We start from the raw sequence: 9658 nt of genomic DNA, 5'->3' as shown, positions 1-9658 counted from the left end.
AAGAAAATGTGGCCCTGTGGGCTGGCCAATTGGAGTTGAGAGCATCCCAGACGGAACCTAGTAAGTAATAATGTGGGGTTACCAATAGAAAAGTCGATTCTAACAGCATGGAGGGTAGTTATCAGCCCAGCATTTGTGCTGTTTAAGGCCTATTGTAGATATAAAAGTTGTGTGTTTTTCAGCCAGGATCCTAAATACAGAAGGCGGGGTAGAAACCTCGGGCCGGGATTTAAATAATTACTACAACAAAATGGTATGCCACTGGTCACGCAGTCCAGTGGGTTTGACTGTACAAAGGTCAACAGATTTCACACATTTTAAACAATCTGTCAGACCATCTTAGAGCATGGCACAGAAGCCCAGACACGAGTGGACCAGTAGTAGGTAGGACCAGAAGGACTGGGTCTCCTTAGACATGCCTGTCCCTGGCTCTCTACCTGAACTCTGCGATCTCACTCCAGGACCCCAGAGATGAAGACAGCTTTGGGGGAATCTCTTTATCCCTCTTCCCAGGGTGGTCATGTTGAATAAGGCTCCTTCTACTCCTGATTTCCACTTTTAATATGACATCTTTAATTGGCTTATTGAGGACAGATAACTAGACCTGGTCACAGGCCATTCAGTAGCAAGGTGTCCCCAGAGCTGGTCCCTGTAGGCTTTGATTTTTTTCAAAACCTACTTTAATAAGGGTACTTAAGGGCTGGAGAGGTGGCTCAGCAGTTAAGAGCACTGACTGCTCTTCCAGAGGTCCTGAGTTCAAATCCCAGCAACCACATGGTGGCTCACAACCATCTGTAATGAGATCTGATGCCCTCTTCTGATGTCTGATGACAGGGACAGTGTACTCATATAAAAAAATAAATCTTTTTTTTTAAAATAAGGGTTCTTCAGCACTTCAACTTCCCTTCTAACCCACTACCCACCAGAGGTAATGGAAAAGAAAGATTAGGGAAAAGGGAGATATGGACCTGTTTAGAAATAATTCTTTGGGGCAATTCCAGTGTTTGCTGTCAGCAATCCAGTCCTCTGGCAAAACACTGTCAAGAACCAGCAGTTACAAGGGCAATTTAATCCAGACGAAACCATGCATGAGGCTCTGCCAATCAGCCTGCGTCAGCAGAAGCCACCAGAATATCACAAGAAGTTCTTTGGCGAGTTACTCTCTATGAAGTGACCACAAGCAAAGATCAGCAATGAGATGTAAGGTGAACCAGTACAAGAACCTCGTCAGCAAAGCTTAGCAAGGCAGAGCAAGGCAAACCAATGCTCTAGCCTTCATCCACTGCCTGTAAGGTCATATTTAAATTCTTTCTACACATCACCCATCCTTTCATCTGTCTGATCCAGCAAAACATCCTATGACATAACTGAGTTTCCAAAGAAACCAGAAATTTCCACTTCAGGTCCTCCTGAAGAAGCGGTAATGATTAAGTGCGATACCTCTGTTGATCATCTTTTTTTTTTTTAAGATTTATTCCTTTATTATATATAAGTACACTGTAGCTGTCTTCAGACAGACCAGAAGAGGGCATCGGATCTCTTTACAGATGGTTGTGAGCCACCATGTGGTTGCTGGGAATTGAACTCAGGACCTCTGGAAGAGCAGTCGGTGCTCTTAACCGCTAAGCCATCTCTCCAGCCCATCTGTTGATCATCTTTAAAGGTCTTATTTTCTCCCCTCCCTTGGCCCTGAGATTAAACTCTGCAGTATATGGGTAATGGAAGATGTTGGTCGTAGGTGTTGCCATAAAGAAAAGAAACTCACCAAGATGCTAAGCCTTAATTTTCTGAAGGAGCAGGAGGCTCAGTCTTCTTGGAAAAGACTGATCCCAACAAACTTACTTTTATTCAATAATTACACAAAATTAATTGGGGCTGGGAAATGTTTCAAGTACCAAAGTCACCTTGCTTCCTGAGAGGTGACACCTTGCGTCACCCACGCAAATCACAGTCCCTTCCAACCATGGCCAGCCATAATCAAAAGCAAGAAGATACACATATCGCTACAGAGGGTGATCACCACAGGAAATTACAAAACAAAGCCAAAAAAAAAACAAAAAAACAAAAAAACCCTTCCTGAGTTTCCTGCTCATTAATTCACAGGATTCCTCTCCTATCCCTTTCTATGATGCTCACCGGCTGAGCAACTCAATCCTTTTTTTCGGAGCTGGGGACCAAACCCAGGGTCTTGCGCTTGCTAGGAAAGCGCTCTACCGCTGAGCTAAATCTCCAACCCCTGAACAACTCAATCCTACACACACCAAATCACTCATTTTCTCCACTTGTCTTTAAACAGCCTTCTAGATGCCAAGATGGCCGCACACCGAGGACGATGTGCCTGAGGGTGGATTTATCCTTCCCTGTTGGACCCAGGGCAAGAATTTCTTCAGGGGGCTCCGAAGAACACCCTCCCCCATCCCCACCCCCACTTCCACCCCCATTTCCACTCCATTCCCATCGATTCCTGCCTGGCATCTTCTTTGGGGAAGACTTTCTGATCACATCAGAGAGACACGCAAACCCAAGAACTGAGGAAAGAACAGACATTTGGCTGGAAAAGAATCAGAAAAATGGCTCCACGGAAGATGCAGCTGGCTCCACTTTATTACTCATATTGCTTCTAAATCCAACAGTCGGGCCTGAGACTCCTAGGGTATCAGAGTAAGCTCACGCCTGCAGGCAGTGCAGCCCAGTGGTCAGGAGAACACTAATCTCGTTTGGCACTCTTATTTCCCTACCTACCCTGGTGTTTATGGATTCTGTTTCGGGGGTGGGAAGAGCGTTGATTTGACAGAAATACTGTTCCATGCAAGGCTAATCCTTGAGGGATTAGCCTTGAGCTCTGTCCAGTTGGGCAGCCAGCCCCATTGTGGACTGACTCTACCTGGGGGGTTACAGAGATTTATGGCTAACTCTGGCTTCTGAGACTCGCCAGGCTGGAGATAGAGGTCTAGCTCACAGTAGGGTTTCCCGGATTCATTTCTTTTCTTGACTACCTTCTCTGTGAACAAAACCTCAGTCCGTCAGGTGGCTGGGTTTCCTTTCTTGATACTGAGGGGACTGCTAAGCAAGGGAAATGCGGTCTTTTCCCTGCACCTTGCATGTGTATGTTGGGATTCTGTGCTGGCAGCAGCTCCGGGTTGAATTGCGCAATCTCTGCGTTTGTTGCAAGCAGAACAGAAATCTGAGTTTGTCTCTTCGGCCCTGCCCTGGGAGCTCGCCTTGCTCCTCTAGGTGTATAGCGCCCTCTGGTGGTCACATGGACAAAATGCCCAGGGTCTGCAAATCGCCCTCTGCACTCACCCAACTGCCCATTGCTAAGTGCAAGGCTCTGTCTGTTTGAAAGTTCAAGATATAAAAATGCACAGAGTGAAATGTTTTTTTTTATTTTTAAAATATATTTCACTGTTGAGTATTTTTTAAAAGATTTGTTTTATTTTGAATTATCTGTGTTCGTGTATGTCTCTGTGTGGTTACATGCGTATGAGCACAGGTCCCCTGGAACTGGAGTCATAGACAGCTGTGAGCCACCGGATGTGACTGCTGGAAACTGAATTCTGGTCAACACCTTGTCTTTCAAAGGTGATACCAGTGCTGGTTGGTATCTGGATTGGAACGAGCCTATTTTAAGTCATTAAACTGAAGACTGAGGCTGCGGAGGTCTGAGTGTCAAGTTGTCCCTTAAGGAATCATATTTTGCTTTCCAGTGGCCAGACTCTCTAATGCAGTGTTACATTATGACCTTAGCTCCTCAGGCGTGGGGTGGGAGTAAAAAAGCTCGCTATGTCCCTCTTCCTTGCCCTGTGGCTCTTCCCTTCCCCTCCCGAACTGGAAACCCTCTGCACTGGGTTGAACCACACACCTTTGGTTCCTAACAATGGCCATAGAGAAACATTGATTTTTCTTGCCCCAAACAAATTTATAAAAATCTGGTTGTGTTCCAGGGGCCCCCTGGAGGCAGACAGGTGTCATTACATCCCCTCCACCCAGCCATTAGGTAGGGGTACGGGAAGCTATGGTCACTGGGAGCACAAATGGAGCACAATCTTTTCAGTTTTTTGTTTGTTTTTGGGGTTTTTGGGGGGGCTTGGTTTTTGTGGGATTTCAGTGTCCTAATTATTTTTAAACTTCTGCTTCTGACAGTTTTGTTGAACCACAATTTACCTACTTAAAGTGCACAATGTAGGTATTAGCATAGCCACACTACCACGATCATTGCCCTCTTCCCTAAGTAAATCCCACACCCCCGGAAAAGAAATCCTACCCATTAAGGGAATTCCCTATCTCCGGCCTCGTGTCCCCATTAATACACCTTTTCCTATGGACTTGTCTGTTCTAGACATTTTGTATCATAGGTGGCCTTTTGGTCTGGCTTCTTTTACAAAACAAGCTTCTGTTCCTACTTTGTTTACACTTCAGTTTGAATTACCATATCACCCAAAGTGCAACATTTCCATAAAGATGCTATTCGTGATTTTTATACCACAGCAATTGGCAGGGCCTAGGGCTACCCTGGTCCAGCCAGGGAGGCATCCCCACGTTCAAAGAGAAGAATCGAGTCATTCACGTTTCTCCCCAACTCCTCAACTGCCCACCACCCCTCCCTAAGTCACAATTACCAAACCTTGCTCCGTATCCTCCAGTCTCTTGGAGCACCGCAGTTAATCTACTTCCAAGGCTGCTAATGCTGTTTACAGCTGAAATATGCTTATGATTTATGGGAAGAAATAAGACTAATTTCCCCCAAAGAAATGAGAACCGGCAGTTTTGTTTTTCATTTTTGGGAACCATGAGATTTGACTGCGTGGGAGCGGGGCAGACTAGGAAAGAAAGCATCGGCAGAAAGCGAAGCTGGTATGATAAATGGGGAAGGGGTGTTAGGAACGATGGGCCATCAGGAAGTGACTCTGGGAGGCTTAATTGGGTGGTGGGTGGGCCATGCATGGCGCCTCTGAAAAGGGCAATGTAATTACTTATTGTTGTACTGTTAAACGCACCTGCCTCCCTGGCATCTCTCAGCATGGCGATGGTTTTCACTGCACAGAAGACTCTCACTGTTTGTAAGGAAACGTGAATCTTATTATTCTTTAATTATAAGTGTGTGTTGAGCCAACATAGAAGTTATACCGACGTTGAAGTGTCACTCGCTTGGTGACAGCCTGTCCGTCTGCTGCTGACAAGAAAGCTAAGGTACTTTTCAACAGACACTCTGACTGCCCATTCTTCCTTGCTGTGAGAGACTTCGATCAAACCCCAAGATTTGTCAACAAAGTTGGCACTGTGGGGTCACAGGTATAATATATGCTACCGTAAGAAAGGCGTCCTTGTCCTCTGTCACATTGCAAAGCAGAGACAGGCTGCCTTGGAATGCAGCTATGTAAAGGGGAAAATTGTATATTGTAACCAAAATATCACACACACACACACACACGCACACACACACACACGCACACACACGCACAACACACCCTAGACTCTTAGCAGACCACTGTGTCCTCCTGGAGCCTCAATTCTTTAAGGAATTGAAAAATTAGACCAAGAATTTGTATTCTGAATTCACTAAGGAGGCCATTTTGACCACCTGCCAGCGCGATCCCCCTTTGTGGAGCCTGACTTCTCAGGGTCCCAGGAGCAAACTGAGGACCTGCAAGCCTCCCAGCCAAGGAGTCCGGTTCTGGTCCCCGCATGTGAAAGCGCCCTCCTGGTGTCCCTAGCAGCCTTTGTTTGTGTGTGTTTTGTGTCTGGGCTCATCCATCCGGCTCCCCTTCTGCCACCTGTCCCTTCTGTTTACGCCCACCATTCTCAATTTGTCTTCCAGCTCTTTCTGCACCAATTACACCATAGACAGATTTAGTCGATTTCTGGGCCAGCTGCTCAAATACGCCCTTTTCTGCATTGAGAAATACTCAGAGCAGGCCCCCCCGGCCACCCACGAGGATTCCCAGCCTCGGAGTCTGGAAGAAATTCACCGGAACTTTTCCGATTCCGGTGCTATCCCCCAAATTCACTCATTAGGAACAAAGAAAAAAAAAGGGTACTGATTTTTCCAAGAGTAGAAAGAAGATATGGATGTCAGTTAGAGGCCCAGGGGGTTGTGCAGCCAAAAGATGGGAGGACTAGACCCACTTGGAGCGTGTCTTTTCTGAAACTGTACTCGGCAAGAGTTTGGCCACGCCCTCTGGGAACAAGGAGCCACTGACCAGCACCTTGCCGGAAGAGCTGGGTCCCACCCTCAAACTCATGAACTCTTGGCGCTTTACCCCTGGTGCCGTTTGTGCAAAATGCCTTTGTGTTTTCAAGCATGCTTAAGATGGGACCGTCTTTAAGGTCTTTAAGGTCTAGGAAAAGGAGGGCTTTGAAATGGGTGTGATGTTCCAAAGAAGGGAGCCCCTCCATCACTACTGAAATGGGTTTAGAAGAGTTCTGCCAGGGTAGGAGCCTCATGCTACAGGATGGCTTGTTCGTGGGAGAGCTGCACATCCCTTTCAGAGCCACGCATGCTCACAAAGATCCCCTGGCTCCCCCACAGAGGAGCAGGCCTCAAAATCCACCGTGCGAAACGATTTCAGCAGGACCCAGGAATCTGTACCCTGCTGAATTCCATGCAAGGGACGACCTCTGCAGCATTGGTTCTCTGACATTCCAGGTTCCCCAGATGGCTGCTCTTCAAGCTGCCTGGGGAGCACACGCAGAATGTTCCACAGGTCTCCGGGTATGGGAAACCTAGTCTAAGGCACCACAGCAGAAAGGGAGCCATTATGCTTGGGGGCAGATGGAATATCTACAAGCTACTGACATACAAAAGTATCTATTAGTCACCCGATGTCATTGCTGTCCCCTATGCTTTCTGCCTCAGTCTGCTAACCTAGGCCTAATCCTGGAAGCTTCTAGCCTCCATACAATCTAATCTAGGCCTAGAAGGTTTTCAGCCTCTGAGACTTGCAGCTGAATAAGCTCACACTTTTTGTTTTCTGAATTCTAGCTGGCTGGTTCAACTCAGCTGTTGTGTCTCAAGCTCTTCTCCCAGCTGACTTTTTAATCTGCCTTTTCTCTCAGTCTCTGAATTGCTCTGCTTGGCTTCAAACTAATTCTAGCAATCTGTTCTAAACTTCTGGCTCCTTCTCATTCTCTCTCTCTCTCTCTCTCTCTCTCTCTCTCTCTCTCTCTCTCTCTCCCTCCCTCCCTCCCTCCCTCCCTCACCCCCCTCAAGATTTATTTTTATATGAGTACACTGTCTCTGTCTTCAGACACACCAGAAGAGGGCATCAGATCTCATTACAGATGGTTGTGAGCCACCACGTGGTTGCTGGGAATTGAACTCAGGACCTGTGGAAGAGCAGCCAGTGCTCTAACCATTGAGCCATCCCTCCAGACCCTTCTCATTCTCTTGCTCATTCTGTCTTCACCTGCGTCTAGCTTGTTCTCTCTTCACTCTGTCTCTGTAAAACTGTCCTGGTAACACTGCCTCCTTCTCCCTCTTAACTCTACTGCACTGTCTCCATGAACTCTACTGTCCTCTCTTCCTCCCGTACTGTCTGTCTTTCCTTTAAGTAGCTTCCCTTTTCTCTCTCTTCTCCTAAGAGCTGGGCATACCCTATTCTGTCAAATCTTTCTCTGACCCATCGCTTTGTCTGCCTCTCAATTAGACATCCCTTTCAATCACAGGGGCCTCGTCCTGCAAACTAACTTTAGCCTCATTGTCTGGCATCCAAGGTGAGTACCAAGGGAGTGTCTGTATTCCAGTCAGAGGGATTAAAGGTGTGTGGCAAGGGTTGAGTCGCGTCCTAAGTAGAAGCAGGTTCAAAGAACCTGTAACATCTATGGGTGGCATGAAGACCTCTGGTCAAGGCTGAAGGTAGAAAGAATCTGGTCCAGGAGCAAGGACCTCTGGAGGAGAAGAATGCAGTATCACTGACTATAGGATAAACCCAAGGGTCAAGCCTCCTAAACTCCAGCCAGCTCCTGTGCACCCTGATCACACACACACACACACACACACACACACACACACACACACACACACACCTGGTATTATTCGTTCTAAGCCACAAGGCGCCTCCTGCATCAGGGAGGAGAGCAGCCTCTGTGAAGACCCTGCCTAAGACAGATCTCTGATACCAGCTTCTCCAAGTGACACGGGAAGTCAATGGCCACGTGAAGTGTCAGAAATGCAGGCTCCCAGGCTCCACCCACACCTCTGAAAGCACTCGGTCCTCTAAGGAGATGCTCTTGTGACTTATGCACATTTAAATAGCTACACTGTGCTAGAGGTTCTGTTCTGCTCCTAACAAACTCCGTGATTCCCTAGGCTTCGAGAGTTCAGAGAATTCGCCTGTAAGCTCTGCAGGAGAGAAAGCTGAAGCAATGGGATTTGATCCTGGAACCTAGGGCTGTTTCTTTAATCAGAGCCTTTTCTAGTAAGGTGTATGTGGCTCAGTTTGAACCTTTTAAAGGCCAGTGCACGGTTTTTTGTTTTGTTTTGTTTTAACACACACACACACACACACACACACACACACACACACACACAGAGAGAGAGAGAGAGAGAGAGAGAGAGAGAGAGAGAGAGTTTTTTAATGGGCTGGAGAGGTAATTTGGAGGTTAAGGATGATACTGGCTATACCGGCTATTTTTCCAGGGGATCTGGGTTCGAGTCTCAACACACACTGTAGCTCACCACCTTCTGTAACTTTCTGTTTGAAGGGATCTGTTGCCCTCTTCTGGCCTTCATGGACACTGAACTCATGTGGTATACATACATACATACATACATACATACATATATGTATATGTGTGCACATATATATGTGTATATAAATATATGTCTATACAAGCAAAACACCCATATACATAAAATAAAAACAAAAGTGATTTCTAGGCTTTAGCTTGGCAGATGTCGCTGTCCCCTGCTCCTGCTCGCTGCAGCCAAGGTCAATCCCATCCTGTATCTCGATGTTTCAGCCCAGGGTGAGCCCTTAGGCTGTGACTCCTTCCAGCTATTTGCGGGAAAAGTTCCAAGGACAGAAGAAAATATTCATTCTCTGAGCACCGGGGAGAAGGGTTAGGATAGAAGAGTTCCTCTTTTCGTGGGATTATTTCAGGCCTCGTGACGTCACACACCACGCTGGTGCGGGGGCAGGTCCATCTACAGAGAGAAATTTGAGGACGGGGACTTCATCCTGAAGCGTACAGGTCCTGGCTTGTTGTCCGTGGCAAATGCTGGACCAAACACAAATGGTTCCGGGGTTTTTATTGGCACTGCCAAGACTGAGTGGCTGGATGGGAAGCGTGTGGTCTCCCGGAAGGTGAGAGGCGGCGTGAGCATTGTGGAAGCCACCGAGCGTTTGGGTCCAGGAATGGCAAGAGCAGCAAGAAGTTCACCATTTCCAACTGCAGACAGCTCTAATTCTTTTGACTCGTGGGGACATAGGAGATCACAAGTAGCTCAGGAAAGCGCCCCCATACCATCTGCTCACAGTACCCTGTAATCTCTGCTCTCACAGAAGTTTTTGGGGTTCCATATTGTTCATTCCCCTCTAGCTGGGTTGTAGACTTAAGTTTATTATTATGAATACAAACTAAATAAGAAGATGAAACAAAACAGAACAAAACAAAAAGTGGCTTCTGAAGAGTAGTGATACTTTAGCGGGGAAGGGCT

General features: G+C 47.0%; 1 pseudogene; it reads left to right on the top strand.

Annotated features, from left to right (window-relative positions):
• Positions 1–4789: 4789 nt before the first annotated feature.
• On the top strand, positions 4790–9406 carry Ppia-ps3 (peptidylprolyl isomerase A, pseudogene 3; annotated as a pseudogene).
• Positions 9407–9658: the final 252 nt, after the last annotated feature.

This window comes from Rattus norvegicus, chromosome 12 (assembly GCF_036323735.1).
Source record: "Rattus norvegicus strain BN/NHsdMcwi chromosome 12, GRCr8, whole genome shotgun sequence".
Classification (NCBI taxonomy): domain Eukaryota; kingdom Metazoa; phylum Chordata; class Mammalia; order Rodentia; family Muridae; genus Rattus; species Rattus norvegicus.
This window is presented reverse-complemented; position numbering and strand designations above follow the sequence as displayed.